Source organism: Simochromis diagramma, unplaced genomic scaffold (assembly GCF_900408965.1).
Source record: "Simochromis diagramma unplaced genomic scaffold, fSimDia1.1 OVJJ01000216.1, whole genome shotgun sequence".
In the NCBI taxonomy this organism is placed as follows: domain Eukaryota; kingdom Metazoa; phylum Chordata; class Actinopteri; order Cichliformes; family Cichlidae; genus Simochromis; species Simochromis diagramma.
The window spans coordinates 12,025,995-12,045,780 of record NW_024386883.1 but is presented as its reverse complement, the minus strand read 5'-3'; the positions used below and the strand labels follow the sequence as shown (position 1 = coordinate 12,045,780).

The window sequence follows — 19,786 nt, the reverse complement described above, 5'->3', positions numbered from 1 at the left end:
AGAATTCTGTGTATCTCTGTTTTTTTGTAGCCACGTGAATCAACGTTACAATCTACCAGCTGCGCCCAAAGCAACGGACTTGTCTAAGACTTCAAAGAAGTATAACAGAAATTTAAAATAAAACATTTACCCAATCAAAATTTCTATGAACAGGGAAACTACTAATAGAAGCAATGGTGTTTTGTACAAGGCTATAAAAGTATTTTCTAATGCTATAAAGAAAGGCATTTTAATAAGGGACTCTATTGAGATTGGAGTCAGCCTAGGGGAACGTCAGGTTTTTTGCCTTTTCAACATTTTTACACATCATTCCAAATTTTTGCACAACAGGTTTGTGTGTGTAAGTAACATCTTAAATTTGCCATGTTTTGTGTTAATGTGACAAAATATTATGGGTCGTTTAAGAAGACATAAATCTGCCTGTTCTGCTCACAATGAGGGGTGACACCACTCCACCTCATACTGGCCCATATCTAAATATTCCTCTCAAACCTACTGAAATGTTTTGCGTTGAAGACTGAAATATAGCTTGATAGAGTCTGCCATCATTCCCCACAACTGAAACTATGTCTGTTTTATATCAGCTCATATTTCCAGCAGGACACCACATTAAAAACAAACAAAAAAACCCACGTTTGACTGCCATGTGCTATCTGAGGCAGCGTTTAAGTCCCAAGATCATTTTCAAACATTTTGACAGCTTTAGTGTGCCCTTTGGTTCACTCGACACTACAGCCTGGAGTTTTAAAAGTGTGCCTCCTCATTCAGATCCAATAAAGCACTGCAGAAAAATAGATGGTGGAACAAATAAAGAGTCTTGTGGAAAAACATCTTGACAGGTTTTCAGTCTGATAGCACTGCCTAGCCTCTGTTCTTCACTGTGTGTGTTTATTATCTCAGCATTTATGAATATGAGATGGTGTGAGCGCTTGTGCAAGTTGCAGCTGCGGTGTGGGTCACTGTGTGTACCAGTATGTGCGTGTCTGCGAATGCCCAGTTGTGTTTGAGGGCTCGGCCCTCATTACATGCATGATGCAATTTGCAAACAGTATGTGTCCGTGGGTGTATGTGCATACATGTGTTTGCTGGTATGCTTCTGTAAGACAGATCAGAGTAGGTGTGTGGGAGCGGTTTTAAAAAAAGCTCCTTTACAAGATAAGAGACCAGAGAGTAAGAGAAAAAAGATAGAGGGCTACTGAGCCAGAGAGATAAAAATTTAAAAAAAAAGGAAGAAAAAGAAGAAGTAAGATCAGGTGGAGGAGAAAAAAGCAAAAGGAAGACAATAAAGGGACAGAAAAATGAGGGAAGGTGGTAATCTCAGCCCTCACCTGCTATCCTGCTTTGGATGATGTAATTAAACTTACTGGACATGCTTTGTGTGTGTGTGTGTGTGTGTGTGTGTGTGTGTGTGTGTGTGTGTGTGTGTGTGTGTGTGTGTGTGTGTGTACGCATGTGTGTGTAAATTGCTTTTCATCGGCTGTGGGATGAGGATGACTCACCTTTCTCCAGGAACAAATGCAGTGTGTTATGGTGTGTATACAGTGGTGTGTGCGTGCGTGTATATATATATATGCACTAAGCCCTTTCTACACTGACTTGATGGAAAGGATTACATTTCTATATGAGGTTTCAGTACACACACACACACACACACACACACACACACACACACGTGGGTGAAGCTGTGTTTTCATCACCTCTTTGCCTCACAGCCCATCAGTTACACTTTCACACCTGCGACCTTCTCAGTAATATGGCCGGGGTTAAATAGCATTTTATCTAATTTGAATCCATCATCAGTTCCACAAATTGAATTCACCTTTGTTCGTCTTTCAGCATATGCAAATACTGGAAGTAAAAGCCTCGGAGATTAAAATAAGACTTGTAAACAGAATATTGTTAGATGAATAACCAGAAATGATTAAGTACAGATTAGGTCTTTATTACGACTAGGTGAATATTTCTCCATTCCCTCATTTTTCCACTTCTGGAACTTGATTTTTGAGGTTTTATTACAGTATTGTAGCTCCCCGTACATCTGCTTTGTCAAAAACTAACTTGGTGGTGCCACGTTCTTTTGTGTGACATTAAGGGAGAACTGTACACAGATACTGAAAGGGATTCAGTAGAGATCTGGTCCATCTTAAATGGTGTCCACACAGGCAGAGGCTAGTAGAGATGTACTAGTAAAAGACATTCAACCGACAACAGGCGAGACAACAAGATGGGGAGGCCGACCCATGACTGATGCTGTTCCGGCGTCTTCTGTGTGTTCTGTCCAGGTATGATTTTATTGCACTGGCAGTGAGATTAGGGATCATTGTCACGCTGAAAGATGAAGCCATTGCCAATCAGATCATTTCCAGATAGCATTCAATGGTGGATCAAAATCTGATGGTACTGTCCTGAGTTCACGATTCCTTCAATTTTGACAAGAATCCTAACATCCACTGTCTGAAATGCAGCCCCAAACAATGACAGAGCCTCCACCGTGTTTTAGGTTCTAAACACTCACTTTTGGACTTCTCTTCTGACCAAATCTGGCTTCTTTAGAGCCATTCTTCCACTGAAACCACAGCCACATATATCTCTCAGGTCCTGTGTCAGGTCTTTACATGCAATCACTGAAAGTGTGATTCCTACACAACCTACACTATTACTAAGGCTACGTTCACACTGCAGGCAAAAGCGCATCAAATCCAATTTTTTATTTACCCTATGCGACCCATATCCGATCATGGTATGACAGGGTGAACGGCACAAATCCGATATTTTCAAATCCGACCTGGGTCACTTTCGTATGTGGTACTGAATCCGATACATATCCGATGTTTTAGAAAGCGACTGCTGTTTGAACGGTCAGGTCGCATTAAATCCGTCTTTTACGTCACTGACACAAGACAGACGCCAATTATCAGCTCCGGAGAAGCGCCCGAGAAGACATCGCGAACGCTTTCTGGCCATCCAGTGTAGATGTCAGTGAAACTGTTGGAAAGACAACGTTGGAGAAACGTGAACATTTTATTTGTACTGTATAATCTGCAGATTCTGACAAAAATCTGCAGCTATCCTTTGAAGCACCGCTCCTCTAAAACAGCAATAAAGATAATTATTAGGTTATTTACATTATTATGTAAATAACAAAATAACTTAAAGCAAAAATTGGGAAACGTAAAGTCCGAAGTCTTTATATTAACGGCCATCAGTCAAACAATATTGTTTGCTCTGGGTCTAAACAGAGCGCGTTGTGTGTGACGTCTTCTTTTGCGCATGCGGGCCGCTTTGAGGGTTCACACTAGAGCGCGTTCGCTGTCGCATTTTATTTGTAGTGTGAACGAGCAGACAAAAAAATCGGATTTGATCAAAAAATCGGAATTGAGCATCAAGACCTGCAGTGTGAACGTAGCCTAACACTGTCAACTCATCAGTGCAGTATATGAAAGAGGTACTTACACAAGCCAGTGTCTGGGTATCTGCAAGCACATTAACCAAACAACACCCCTCAAAAAGATTTTTGGCCATCAAATTACTTGAGGCACTAACATTAGTCGGCTACGTCTGATACAATCTGCTGGGGGCAATTTTTATCACTCCTGGCAACAGTGACTGTCAGTACTGGCTAAAATGAGAAGCCTGAAGCATCCTGGTGGCTTAGTAGTTAAGATGCATGCCATTTGGCCACAATGTTCCAAGTGTAATGCTGTGCTCTCTCCTCATGTTATTGGCCTTCTAATGTGACCAGCAAATAAAAGCAAAAACCTTAAGAAAAAAAAAGAAAAGAGCTGACCAACAGGAAAAAAGTAAGACATCACAGCTCTTTAAGAACTTTGACTCTAATGTTGAACCATCAGAACTCAGTCTTGTAATGAAATTCAGTGACTCTCATTTATAGCTGTAGTAGTGATAGTCAGCTACTTCGGTCATTAGAATATTTCAGGTATTCTTCTCTGCAAAGGTAAAATCTTAGTTTTAAAACCACAGTGTTATCTGACTGAATCACCATAACAGGTTAAAGAAAACATTGCTGAGATTTCACATTTATTTAAAAGTTGTTGGGTTGTTTTCCAAAAAGTCATCCCTGTGTGGAAATCGGCTCATTGCTTGTGCAGAGAGCAGCCTGCAGCAGAAATAAAAACAGCGATAGAGTGGTTAGTAGAGAGCGCATTCTCACCACTTACTATGAGCACAGGTGAGCCGAAGACTAAAACCTTGACATTGCACACATGACAGTACACCACACATGACGCCCAGTCACTAGAACCAATCACAGACTAACTTTACTTGGGAGATGGTTAACGGTAAACATTTTTTGCCATCCATAAGTCACGATTTTGGGCTAGGTGTCTTAAACTTTACAACGCAGTAACTGAAACTTCTGAGAAAACAACATAAAATTGAGAAAATGATTTGAAATTTTGAGTGGTGGAGGGAAAAATGGATTTAAAAGTTTCAAGAAAACAAAATACAACAAGAATTTTTCCAAAATGTCTGAAAATATCTTCTGTGTATTTTTTTCTTCAGAAAGCATGCAACACTGGCGATTAGTGTCTTCGAACAATATAAGAGGGGAAGGGTGTGGAAACACTGTCAACTAGTTAATTAATCACGGACTGCAATGTCAAGCAGATTTTTAGAAGACAGTAAAATACTTCAGTAGCCATTAATATACTTGGGAGGCTGGGCCAGGGTTCAGTTTAAGTGTAGGAAACGCTGGCTGTCCGTCATCTTATGGCTACAATTTTCCATTTTTCACTCGTTTCATTTAAATGTTTTTCTGTGGTTGTTTTTATTTCTGCTGCAGGCTGCTATCTGCGCAAGCGATGACCTGATTTCCCCACAGGGATGATTTAATCTAATCAAATCTAATCGAATTTAATCTCTGATTTATAATAGCGCTATCTTCTATCTCAGAAGAAGCGCCAGAAGACTGTCCTAACTCACTCCTTCTCCCTATCAAAGCCCAGTGTGCTGCCCTGAATACAGACAAGCAGATAAGGAAAAGTGTGTGTGTGTGTGTGTGTGTGTGTGTGTGTGTGTGTGTGTGTGTGTGTGTGTGTGTGTGTGTGTGTGTGTGTGTGTGTGTGTGAGAGAGATGTGGGGGGGGGGACTATAAATACAAAATGAAGAACCGTCCTTCCCTTGGCACTTTAAACACCACACACACACAAGCAAACACACAGCAAGAGAAAATGATGGGAGCAGACAGTCAAGTGTTTTCAGTTCTGTGAAACATATACAGGTCATGAATATTAACACAAACCAGTTGGTGGCTGAGGGAGGGAGAGAGAAATGTGGTTTTGCTGTCATGTTGTCAAGCATGAAGCGAAAGTGTGTCCGCGTGTGCGAGTGTGAGTGAGAGAGATAGCAAGGAGGAGCGTTTCTGGGAAGGAGTATACAACCAATTAGCTCCGATAAACTGTCCAGAATCAGTTCGTTGTCATCGCTCTTAACAAGCATCAGGGTGGAAGAGTCATGAGCTCTGAAATTCTAACACGCACATTACTATTCAGCAAATGAAAAACCTAGGACAGACAGAAGTGGACACTGTGCACAACGATCCAAACACAGCCTACAAACACTCACTTCGGTGCAAAGTGAGTTAAAGAACGTGAACGTGCACATTTCCCAAAGAAACTCGTGCAGCTTGTATGTATATGGACACAGATGTTCATACGCAATTGTGTGCTTTTGGTCTGTGTCTTTGCTGTGTGCCGCACGATGACATTTTAGACAATAGCGTGCTTCCAACTTTGTGGCCACATTTTAGGGAATGTCCTGTTCCTGTTTCAGCAGGACAATGCCCCCACGGACAAAGCAAGGTCCACAAAGAAAATGGTTCACGCAGTATGGTCTGGCCTGCACAGAGCCCTGACCTCAATCTCACAGAAAACTTGTGGGATGAATCGAAGGGCTGACTGTGAGCCAGCCACTTATCGCCCAACATCAGTGGGCAACCTCATTAATGTTCTTGTGGCTGAATGGAAGCAAATCTCTCCAACCAGTTTCCAAAACCACGAGGAAAGCTTTCCCAGGAGTGCGAAGGCTGTTACAGCAGCACGCTAATTCCTGTGATTTTTGGAATGAAATGTCCAATTATTGCATGTGTGCAGAGCCCGTGTGTCCAGATACATTTGGCTAGTTCAAATATCATGTGTGTTTGGCTGAGGAGAAATCTCTCTTGGTCCGTCTTACCCTCTCCTGACAAACAAAGCAGTGTTTGTGCTTTTGTTTGCGAAACAAAGCATGGGAATACTGTCTGGAAAAAAAACACAAAAAAAAAGCCATCGTGACAGAGAAAGAGGGCAAAAGACAGTAGGCAGCAAAGATAAACAGCAAACACAAAATCATTGAAGTCAGGCAGACAACTGGTGACAGACACTGCTGAAACTTCAGTGGCCCGAGTGACACACTTGGCAGCATCAAGCACATTGGATACAGATAGGTCTGGCTCAAGATGCGGCCGTAGCGCTTCAAAACAGCGGGGCGCAAACATTGTCACAGCGTGACGGTGACAAGGTCACTGCTAAAGTCACTCTCACAAGCTGACTTGAGCTCACTGAACCCAACTTGAACCAGCGTCGCCACTTAGCCAATAACCCTAGGAGAGATAAAACCCAAAGAGCTGGCGAAAGCAGATGGGTCGAGGAGCAGGAACGTTGAAAGAAACACGGAGAGAGTGTGAAATGAAAAGAGAAGGAGGGAGGGATGATTAAAACAGACTGAAAGTGAGAGCACTTAATCCCACCTCTCTCCATGTGTGCTCTTCTGTGTCACTCTGAGACAAAAGTTAATAGGCCAGCTTTCTGCCTCTGCTCCTTCAGCAACCCGCCACTGAGAGCTGCTTCACTGCAGAGCCTCCAGCAACACTGCCGGCAATTTGTGTTTTTGCCAACGCAGGGGTTTTTTCCCCCTCCATTTCTTTTCTTCCTTTTGCTAAATCAACATTTCTCAAGCAAATGCAGCACTTCCTTGCAATCTGGTAGGGTCTAAGCACTAAATGTAGCAATTTTAACATCCGTAATTTATTGGCATAATTATTTTGAGAAATTGCTCTACCATAAGCAAACAGGGTGTCTGCCAAGATGTACGGCTGCCTTTATTACAATGTGAATTAAAAAAAAACACTACACTATGAGAAAGAAAACCCCAACAATTCGACCGTCCTGAGGAAGCACTTGGCAATAGTGGGAAGGAAGAACTCCCTAGTGACAGGAAGAGACTAATGGGTGGTTCGGGATCATGTGATTCCACCAAAACTATAAGCTTTTATCAAAATGCAAAGTTTGAAGCTTGGTCTTCATGGTAGACACAGAGCCTGACAAATGAAGGCTCTATCGCCTTTTCTACTTTTCAGAAACTCTGCAAACCACAAGCCTGTAAGTGCACTATTAGGATAATCTGATGCTATGAAATTATTAAGATATGAACCAGTGCAGATCCAGTATATCATTCTGAAATATTGAATGACGGTATAATAATGTTATTAAGTATGAGCCTCACCCAGTGGCCATGTCTCAGACTTTTTCAGTTATTTGAATAAATTTAGATCAGATTTCTTTCCCAGAAGTCAAAAGTAATTTGTGCAAGGTGTTATTACAATTTCTAGTATTGTATTAAAGCAGCATCTAGCAGCTGTGAGGATGGGTGCTTACAAGAAGCATTTTGATGTAATCAAGCTGACATGGGTTTGATGTAAAATAGTCCATTTCAACTCAAACTAGGACCTTCTCAAAAACCTAGCTTTAAATCCTAGACTGGAAATGCTCCTATGTCACATTTCCTATATATATGGGCCTTTCACACTGCATTAACAAACAACTGATTAATGATTAAAATCTGGTGGGTTGCAATTGTTTGTGTTCACTGTGTGCATGTGAAGAACTTTCACCTGTATTTGGGTCCTTGTAAAATTCACAAGATAACAACCTTGATAGAATCCGACTTAACCAGCTTGAAGTCAGTAACTGGCATCCTATGAACTACCAGCCAGAAACACTGTAGTCATTGGCTTATTTTACAGGAGAAAAAAGGTTTTTCCAGTTACCTACCAAGCATTTTTTCCAGTGTCAGTGTCATATATATATATATATATATATATATATATATATATATATATATATATATGTGTGTGTGTGTGTGTGTGTGTGACTGTAAAATGTGTTTTTGTAAACCACTAATACTTGCTGTGTTAAAAAAAAATCAAAACAATCCACATGACTTAAATTAATATATTTCCACAATGTGTCAAACTGAATCAATTAATTACCGATGGATGGATGGACTTTATTTTAGTCATCTGTTATTAAGTCAGGCCCTCATTAACCTTCTTCCATTGTTTATTACAAAAGAGAGTAAAACGGAGTAATAACCAGATGCATGAAAGGCTAACTGGTTTTCCATTTGCACCTGTAGTTGCACTCTGGCAGTGCACAGTTGAATCAAAAAAAAGAAGAAATTCAGCTTTGCTCCTAAACCAGAAGTCATGGACCGAATCAGTCCTCGGATACAGAAATTGTTCTTGTTTACAGTGATTTTAACATGCAATTTTACTGCTACTTAAGATTTCAAAAGCAGTATTATTAATAACACTCTGCACCAAACCGCTTTTACCAACTGAGTTGCTCCACCTTGTTGAATTACATTAGTGCAAATGTAAAATATTAAAAAACCAGCAGGCTTCTACTGTCGATGCAACACGTTTCTCTTACAGCATGCTGTGAGGGTTTGTAGAGAGTATGCAACAGCTTATGGGAAAGGAATTTGTTATTATGAATTGCTCTGCAGAACAGTCCAGTAATTGGCTTGGATTCTGAGAAAAAGTCAGATCACCCAAGGGAAAAAACATGTCAACCTGACCACACTGAGGAAAGATGCGGAACAATCTGCTAATAATCCGCAGAAGCTTTGATTCTTTTCATGCCGTAACTGTTGTGATTCTCATCCTCTGATGTTGAATCTGAACCACCAGGGGCTTCGACAGAACGCTGTAGCACACTAGCTTTTAAAAGTATGAATATTAACACGTCACTCAATATTTATTCCTTTATTCTCTATTTAAACAGGCCCAAGGGAGGCCCAGGATGTTTACATACCAAGGATGATATCAGTTTTTGTGGTGTGTTTGTTATTGTATGGCTTACTTTTCTTCCTGTGCTTGGGAAACTAATTTACTCTGAAGGGACGGTAAATATGATTCTTAATTTAACTGTTTTTTGTTTGTTTGTTTTTTTATGTCCATTAAAAAATGGAAACCTAAGACACACTTTATGGCATTTGTTTTTCTATTCGCTCAGGGGGTGCAAAAATTTATAGTTGTGTTCATTTTTATACACTGAACACACAGTGTCTAGGCATCAAACACATAAATTTAGCCCAGCTTTATTACCAGAGACACTGCGGGGAACCCCTGTGGGCTTTGAAATTGAGACAAGGGGGTGGAATAATAGGTCAAAGCAATGCAGCCTTGAGGATGCAACCACACATGCACACATTTAGACATGTCCAAATACACATACTTCACTTTAACGGTGCGAGCCTACACTTAGCGCCGTCTCCATGCATCTCACACACGTGCACGCAGACTCCCACCCTCTTCCTGCATTCCTCCCCTGTCTGACACACTTCCAGTAAGCCCACCAACACTTCAAAAACAGCCCTCCACCACCAGCACCAGCCCCTCAGACAACAGTGCCTGCTAAAAACATGCACAGCAGAGTCACACAAAAACAAACACCATCTTCTTCTTGGACAAAACAAAAACAGTAAAAACAAGCCACAGGTGCAGCCAAATCCTTCATCGATTTGTGACAGTTTCGCATTCAGTTACAATCCTATGTCACAGCAAAAATAAACATGTTTCCATGTGCATATAACACTTTCAGTTTTTATAGATCTTTGTTCTCCTCGAGAGTTGTCCGTCATATTGGCCATGATACAACCACTGGGGGGGGAAATGTGTAGCGAGTGGTATCTGGAGGTTGCTGGCAGCCCTCGCGAATCATTTGGTTGCGAGCAGTTTGCCGTGGTCGCCTGTAATGTGTAATTAATGATCCCACGATTCTGTCTCTTTGCATAAGTAAACACTATAAGTAAGCCTGCACTCTGAGAGCTGCAGGCTCTCCATACAGGCGATGTAATCCACTGCAATGATGCACTGCAAACGTGCACCCGTGCAGTTCTTCAAAATCCCAACCGCATGATGCTGCAAGTGGATGACGGTGTCTGTCATTAAATACCAATTGGTCGTCAACTGAGCCACAACAAAGACAGAAGCGACAGTGGAGCATTGGGAAAAGTACAGGTAGTGATGACTGCAGTGGACATTTTTCATTGTTTTAACACAGTTTCACTTCAACTCTTTGTATGTTATAATTCTCTTTTCTGCAGCCGGCAAACAGTCCGCGGGAATAGCCCACAGACTGGCTACATGAATTTTAGCTTAAGATGTCAATTTTGTTAGCAAATACTCCCCAATTACTAGCCGAGCAGTAGGAAAACTTGAAAAAGTGTGACACAAACCAGAACCAGAGAGCGTTCGCCTTCAAAGTAAAAGTCTGTAATCAACATGTTTCAAAAGAACTTTAAGTTTCTGGGTTGTGCATTTTTCACAGTTTCACTACTGCTCCCCTGTGTTTACAGACCAACCAAAGGAATTGTAATGAGGTTGCTCACCAACCAGTCACATTTTTTCTGAGTTACTAGGTACCATGTGGTCAGTGACAAATCTCTGGGACATTGTGATTGCATGGCCTTACACCATCACACATCCAGACCTTAGGATAAATTGACCCTTCATGAAAAACTGTCCTGGGGTCACTGTTTTTGAATAACAGATCTATTTCAACTGCATTAAGGCAGTAAGTTAGGCATTATTAAAGGCAAGCCTGCTTTGACTCACAAATGTCTGTTGAGGATCACTATGCTGGAGCTGTAGACCATGCTGGTGGCATGTTTCTGCTTTCTGGAATACGTTACTACAAATATCTGCCAATAGATCACGAAGACAAAAACAGCTAAAATCATAAAATCAAGGCTTTACAAACCACCTTTGCTACGTCCATACTTACAGTCAATGCGTTGAGTCTAGGAAAGTGTTGTTAACACGTTTTAGTATTTTCCAATTTTAGTATTGATCAGTCTAAGCAAACCTAATAAAACAGCAACAGGGATGAGGTGTCACTACCTCATTGTACGGAAAATTAGGAATTTTCAACTAACTCCCTTCTCAGATTACCAGGAAGCCTTAAAAACTATCTGTGCCTGCTGCCTTTCTTATGAGCTTTGTTTCAATTTCTTCTTTGCATTAGCAGGGCATAAAGCGTCAAGTCTGCTCCTCTGAGATACATTCCCACATGCTTTAATTCTGTGCCTGAAAGCTTCGATTAAACCCACATACAGAGAAACAGGCGAACAGGCAACACAAGGGAAAGGAGAGAGGAGAAGGACGAGGGTTTTGCTGTTATTTGCTAAAGCATAAGCAAAGCTCTGCTGTGTGTCCATCTCTCTCTTTCCTGCTTTTTGTCATTCCCAGCAGATCTAGTTGTTGTACCGCTCCACTCAACCGCCTCATCTACCTGTTTGTTTACTTATTCCCTCAGTTCCTCCACCATCAACATCCTTCCTCCCCACGGTTTCTCTATCCCTCATTCTCTGGATGATTCGCTCCACCCTGAATCCCTGCCTCTGTCCCTTCATTTTGCCTTTCTTTTGTCCCCATTCTTCTATTTGGCAGACAACCCTCGCCAATGCTCACTCCCTTTTACTTCAGCTCTTTTTTGTGGCTTACCCTTGGTGCAGGAGAAAATACCCAGTGAGAGGCTATTGAGAAGGTCATCCTCTACAATGCGTGCTGATAAATGAGGCAAAAGGGGAGGAAAGGCAGTCAGTTCATTACTGGTGTAATGTGTCATGGGGGTTTTTTATGCTTCAGGGCAGTTTCAAACATTTGCACTCAAGTTTGACAAAAGGAAATCAAAAACTCTAAACTCTAAAGTGTTACCTATGCATGCAAGGGGTGCTCTGAATTCTCTGAGCTTTCCAGAAAGGTCTGTGTTTCATCACCGTCGCTCCACCAGGTAAAACCATCGAAGAGGTAGGACTTAGCCCATGGGAGGAGATCTACTAAACAATGAATAGGTTGATGTTTGTGACTTGTAAGAGGATATGATAGTCTATTATACAATAAAACCTGCATGCAGATGCATGGAGTGGTTTTATGAAGAAGCACAACTGTATGACATTCTGTTACTGGAGCCAGTGCTCCTCCCTCAGTGACTCGTGCGATACCAAAAGACCGGCTGTTCATTAAGTAATGTTGCCACAAGAAAACACCGCAAAAGCATGCGAGCACCATTTTACGAGATAAACGCCTCCAAAGCTGCTTTTATGCCGTGCTGATCGACTTTCCTCACTCACCCAGAGTCTTTGTTTTTCAGATAAAAACATGAAGTCATATTATTGGAAATAATTTTGTGCTACTGCTCAAAACAGAGGATGAAAATGTCTACATCTATTGCTCTCCATTTGGTTTATCTTCCCTTTCTTTTATCCGTCCGTCCAGGCATCCGTCCAAATCAATGGATATTATTTTATTTGAGGCTTGGGCTTGAGGACTCCACTGGGAGAAAAAAAAAGCAGTAAACAATGTTTACTCTCCTGGAGGCGGTTAGGTTTTAGTGGCCAGAGTGGGTGGACCGGGTTCCCTAATGTGACCATTAAAGTCAATGGCTTCACCTTGACAACAGGCTGAGGATACTGGCGGGGGACACAAACAGAAAGAGAGGAGTTAAAGAGAGAGACAAAAGAAATACAATAAACCTGCATTTACAAAACTGATCTGAAACATGTTCGAGCAACAGCCTGAGAGGAAAGGAAGACTGCGCACAAATAGAAAGGAAAGGACATTTACTGTGACAGTATTAGTCAAAGTGAGCGTGCACACACACACACACACACATAATGGATCAGTAAAAGAAAGATGGAAGGCAAGCTTAATTATCCATCTATCGTCTCATGTGTCTCGCTCTCTTTCCATCTTTTTTTTAATATAGACAAACATACAGACACAACACACACACACAGTCAAGTGAAGCTGGCAGATGGTAGATTGGTAAAAGGAAGACAGCGTGGTCCAGATGTTGTTGAACCCACAGTGCAGAAGGCAAAGGGCTTTGATCTTCCATAGCAGAGAAGAACTGCTGGATCTCAACAGAGTTGAAGTCCTTCCTTCAAAGAAAGAAAGGTGTCTCCAGCATATAGACTATACTTAAAAGGCTATATTAACAGGTGCAAAAGTATATTCAGAAAAACTATTTTTTAGCTGCCAACATCATCCGGGATTGATTCGCCAGTCGACAGCCCCCTCACTTTTATTTTGAAAGTTCAGCTGCTAACCGGCTAGCCCCATCGGATGTCTCAATCGCCAATAGTTTATAGCCTCTCCATGCAGTCTAATCCCACGGCCGTATAGCCTAACTTCAGCAAGTGGAGATGAATCCTCGTCACACTCAAGGTAAATGGCTCACAGTCCACTACACTGAGCTGTTCAAACGACCACAGGATAAGAGCCTCACTAAAAAGCCAGCTGAATGTGAATATACTGCTCCTTTATTCATTTGCCAGAAAGTACTTGGTAGATAAAACACTAGCAGAGCTCCTTATAAAAAGTTATTATTTAATAATAAGTAACTTAGGAAATAAATGCAGTAGCGACTTTTGCATGTGTGTCTGCGTCTGTGTGTGTGTAAGAAACACTTGGTGTAGCACAGCAAGGGATGCAAGATGTAGCAGTGTTTACTGAAAAAAATACCCAAGGGACAGCTCAGATGTATCACAAACAGATACACACACACACATCCTGTGCATCCACAAATGCGGGCGCCTAAACACACACAGTCCAGACTCCCACTCATGGCTCTTGGGTTTACTCACATGACACATGACACCCATGTGGGGAACAACAATGATGCACACACAAAAATCTACACACAAAATCTACCCACACTCAGTCTAAGGGTAACCTGGAGTAAACACCACCAGCCACACATGCCACACATGCTGTGTTGTGAACAGGGAAATTGCTTTCATACACACAAGAGCAAACACACACACACACAGAAATGCTTTTACCCCGTTGTAATTTAAGAAAAGCTGCATTCATTTATCAACTCAGACTGATTCTACTTCACACTTTATCCGGCTAGTCATTTCTTTTTTCAGTCGAGCCTTCAAATTAGTTTTTTTGTCAATGGCACTTAATAACAGTAGCCTGGTTAAAAAAAGGTTAAATAAATCAGAAACTGCCAACTGAATCTCTGGGTAGGAAATGTAGAGGAGGCATCTGCCAGCATATTTAGAGTTTGGCAATCTGCTTTACCAATTCCAAAACACACACACACATGCACACACCTTAGCAAGTTAAACCTATTGTTTAGAAGTGAAATGTTTAAATTTTCAGTCCCCAGACTAAAGCCAGTTTTTGCTCACAAGCCGCTTGAGGTGAATGGGTTTAACTGGAGAGTGACTCACCCGCTAACTCAGCTCTGGCCGATGATCAGTCAGTGTGAGAGTCAGCCTGCCAGCCGTGCAGGCAACCAGTCATTTAGTTCGCTTTTCAGCTCTGTCATTCCACAGAGGTCGGCCAGCCAGTCAGTCAATACAGTACTAAAATTAGTGGTCAAAGATGGGACACTCAGACCGCCATTGTGCTGCTTGCTTGTATACTGGCCAGAAGTACAAAAAGAAAATTCATCCAGACTGCCAGATTTCAGTCACTGCAATCAGTGAGCAAACAAGGCTGCTTGTCTTATATGTGATTAATAAAGCACCCGGAGACCCGGCCGCACGCTGTGGTAACGCGAGAGCAGAGGGTTTTGTTCTTATTTTCATGCAACCACTCATTGACCCTTTACTCGTCCATTCAATCAGTCAAGGAAGTGGCTGTTCTCCCAGGCATCTGACAAACAAACCACCCAGGCAAGCAGTCACGGGACTGGTCAGCCATTCAGGAAAAGAGCCTGAAATGTGGTGAGCAACAGCACCACTGACCCATTCAAGTAGTGAGTAGGCAGTGTTGGGGTTTTTTGCAAAAAACAACACGGTGAACATACTTCCATTTTTTTTTCAACCAAAAAAGCCAGGGAGAAACCAATCAGGCAAGTGGCAAGCAGAGTGAAATCTACCAGCCAATCAGTCAGTCAATAAACCTGTCAGCCAGCAACCTGGCCAATCACTCAGGCAGCCAATGACTCAAACAACCAGGCATGGTTTATTGAGAATAGTCTCCATTGTGGTAAAAGATGTACCCAGTGACTCGGTGAACTCATTCAGAAATGAGCATGTATTATTATGTTTCTTTATTTGCCATTATGGTTCCCCTCCAGCCTCAGTGGGAAGTTTATTAAACCCCTTCCCGAGGAAAGACATCAAAAGCTATTTCTCACTGTAACATGCTATTAGCTTTGTCAGGAGGACCTACCAGATACAGACAGCAATGGCCCTGTTTGGCTCCTCAGCCTATACTTAAAGAAATACAGTTCTCATATTCGCTCACTCACGGAGCCAAAAGCAACCAGATCAGCCTGCGGTCGAGAGATATGCTACTTAACCCCTCATAGCAATGTAGTGATGAGATACTGTGGTTTTTGGTATAACCCTAACAGTCCATCAATGGGTCAATAAGTGATCCATCGAAGTCACTGGATGTTTATCTCTTCATTCCTGCATGCCATTTACATCAGGAAATGATCTAGTTTGTACTTAGAAAGTCACATATAAAATATCCCCATATTTACAGATTTTTCCTCTTTGATATATAGCACAACTTTATATTCTTTGTGGAATTACATATGTCTGTCATATACAGCTAAACACTAAGTACATCCTCACTGCTTCCATAGAAATTAAAGCAAAAGATTTGGCAGTTTGGAGCATTCAGATGTGCAGGAGTGGATGTCTCAGCAAATTTACGCCAAGGTTGGACCGTCCGAGAATCTACATAAAACCCAAGAACTACATCTCAGACTCTACAGGCCTCAAAGAGCAGGTTAAATGTTCAAGTTCAGGACAGCACAATTAGAAAAAGACTGAACAAGTATAGCTTGTTTGAAAGGATCTCCACATTTTGATGATATTGTGTACTACACATCACAAGTTGGTCCAACCTGTTACTCTTTCGTCTGCGTGCGTGCATCTGTCCAAACGGACAGATGCACGCACAATGAACAGCACTAGAAACACACACCAGGAAGGAAATGTATTCAAGTATTGTTGAGTAAAATGCATAATTTCTCCTAACTGTCTTGAAGGGGCAGACTGCAAATGTTTTTAGCTAAGTGTTTTTAATCTTAATGACACTGCATGAAGACATAGTAGGCAGTAAATTACAAATTACACATTTATACAGTGTAAAGTGCCTCGATTATCCACCTGTTCTGTCACATATTAATTCTGAAGGTCATTTATGTAGGCAGCTTTTCCCAGAACGACAAGCACCATGTTACACGTACATATACATCAGCCCATTAGATGTGCATTCATCCATCTAACCAAGTTAAAGAGGCATCGAGAGTATCAGAGTACAACAGACTACTAACAAACATCAGCGCTGTGTGTGGAACATATTAGTTTCACATGCACCCGATGACCCAGTGAATGACGGTGCTGGTGATGCTGCTCTTACTCATCTTATCATCTGATAAAGAGCATTTTCAGAGAGCCAAGGCTCCAGATGTTATTGTGAACACCTGTTACACATACAAACACATACTTGGATGAAACGTGTGCACATACAATCAACACTCAGGAACGTGAACCTTTTCCTAGTGAGCTGCAGCTGGGCCTGGCAGTTTGAAACCACAAGGGACTTCACAGCCATCTACCCACCGCTTTTCTCCTTTCCTCCATTTTTTTTTTTGTTTTACGCCTGTTATTAATGTTCTTGAATGAGTGCTTCTGTTCCGACCTTTCGCTGGCAATGTCTCTTCATTAGTTACACAGAAGAGGAACAACAAATGTCACATTTATTCCAAGACGGGAAAGGATACCGAACTGGAAAATGTCTCCAAAGAAGAAGCAGAATCTTCAAAAAAGGTGGTCAGGTCGGGTAGCCGATGAATCTGCAATCTCTTATACTAACTTAAGAGACTTACTGGGTCCTATGTTTTAAATGAAAAGTGGAAACAAAAGAAATGTTATTTAAAAAGCCAAATTTATTAACCTTTATCAACTCCTTGTATGATAAGAGCGTTGGTGGAGTAAAAAAATCAGCAATATCTGCAAATGTCAACGTATACTTTTTATGCTTTAAATATAGCTGAAGCTTTGAGATACATGACATTTAGACTGTCCTCCATCTCCACCATCCTGCAATTTGTCCTTCTCACCATCTCTCCATCCATCTCACTGCCCTCAGGCTGCCTTCAATCCATTATCTGTGTGTGTGTGTGTGTGTGTGTGTGTGTGTGAGACAGTCACTGAGTTATTAGTAGCCGATTAGCCTCCTGACCCACTGTCTGACTTGCCCGCTGGAAGGGTGTGTTTGCGTGAGTCAAACAGACTGACTTTTTTCTTTATGTAGACACAGAAACAGCCTGTTTTAATCAGTAACAACCCATGTTTATGCTGCATGATGTTCCATTTGATTGCATCTATTCAAATGATGTTAGTTGGCATTTCCTTCCCTACCCATACCTGAATGCAAAGCTTGACATATGAGCTTCCCGGCTCTAAAGTCCCATTCCAACTCAATCAGTGGTACTGGTGGAGGTCCAGGGCAATTATACTTTTATCCAGTCCCAACCTGCCAAGTCCATAGTGCTTGGCCATCCAGAGAGTACAAAAATACTCTGGAACAAATTACCAAATGTTTCCTCTGCTGCACTAACGAACTGACATCTATGTAAAGTAATAATGCGTTGGGTGTTTGGCAGCTGTCAGACTGTCATAACACACGCAGGCTAATAGTCTAAGTGGACTCGGTTTCAGTCTGCAGCTGTTTTTCTGTTGTGTAACACAGCCTTAGTATGTTTTCTATGCAAGAATGGTTGCAGCACAAAAAAAATAAGCAGATCTTCAGATGCAGGTAGCATCTTCAAGAATCTCTGGAATGTAAAGCATCGACAGGTGAGTAGTTTTAAGGGTTTTTTCATTCTGTGGAAAATATTTCAGGATTGCTCTGAATGAGGAAACTTTAAGCCAATTACAAAAAACAAGCTTGTCTGTCTGAGCAAGAATTTCACAGATATCGTTGGTTGCCTTCCTGCTTTATCTGACAACAGCTTTTACAGCCTTTCTGGGTTCAAACCCTCCATCCCCTTTGAATAAGGCTGCAAGCTTGTTGCAGGTTTTACATATTAGAGCCAAGTTTTGCATATGATCAAAGCTGCCCGAAACCTGACCTACTGATATTCCACCAATGCACTCCACATGATGTATCTCATTATGTTTTGACAGTTAAAGCTACACATTTATCTCAGGACTTCCATGAACTCTTGAAGTTAAGCAATCGCGTCAATAAATTAAATCTGTAGCACGTCGATGTGCCAAGTGAGGAGCGATTCCCTCCAACAAAAGCAACTTTAAAAAAAAACCCACACAAATCTGCATAATCAATCTTTGCTGTAGTCTTGCAGCATGTAAACCACTCTGGTAAGGATTCTCTCCATGCGATGCTCTCAGTGACCGCAGCTTTACACGGCGCACCAAAAGCCAACATGTTTCGCCAAACCGCAAACAACGGGTTCACATTCACCAGCCTGGCCACCGGTCCAAGGGGGAAAAATGAAGTAATAAATAACATAACCACTATCCCAATTCTTAAATTTTGTGAAAAGGAAAAGCTCTTCTCATGTGCATGTGTAATTATTTCCCTCTCTGGTTTAGCATTGCCACTGGGGACCCAAGGCTGTCCAGACATTGCCAAAGCTTGGTTCACTATCTGCACATAGCCAGTATTACGCAACGGCTAATTACTTCCACTCAGTCCCGACAAAACCATGGAGAAGGAGAGAGGAAAGAGGGAGAGAAGAGAAAGGGAGGGGGGAGTGTGTGATAAAATAAAATAAAAATGAACAGAAAGGAGACGAGACGGCGAAAAGAGAAAAATGAGGAGAAAAAAAGAAGAGATAGAAGAAGGCAGCGGTGAAGGACAGACACAGAGAAGCAAGGAGGGCTTGAGACTTGCTATCTATTTTCCTTCCTGCTGTGTTTTGGTAAAGATAGGTGCAGAAAAAGAGCATCAAACCATAATGACCTCTTCACCAAATGCCACAGCTGTTTTACTGAAAATCATGCCACAGCAGCCAAATATGGTCCAAGGAGAGAGGGAAATGTAGAAGAGGAGTGTTGTCAAAGCCAGACGGGGCCTGCAGCTCTTTTCCTCTCCAACAGTTTTTGGAGATGATGTCATTATTCATAAAAAACAGAAAAAAGAAAAATGTGTCTGCGCCTTCGGCTCGACTAGGTCGAAAGGTAGAGGGGAAGGTTGGAAGGCTGTGGGAGGGAGGGATGAAGAGATGAAGAGATGCAAGGAAAAGCAAGAAACGAGGTCATTTCTACCTCTGATTTATTCTGATTATGGAGTTAACCAAACCACTTTAACATGAGAAAATGAGAATAAAGAAGTCACCAGATAAAACATTTACCAATTCAATATATTGGTTTAGTTAATATATATGTTGATATGCACCAATATAAAATACTTAATTTAAAAAGATATTTGGGGTAATTTATTAATAGTGCCATCACATACCTGCAGCTCACACCTGAGGCTGAAAAATGCATTTCCTCT

The 19,786-nt window shown here is 41.6% G+C and overlaps 1 protein-coding gene across 2 annotated transcripts in view; it reads right to left on the bottom strand.

Annotated features, from left to right (window-relative positions):
• jade2 (jade family PHD finger 2) overlaps nucleotides 1-19,786 on the bottom strand; it is a 219,926-nt gene that overhangs the window by 126,991 nt on the left and 73,149 nt on the right. The window lies entirely within an intron of this gene.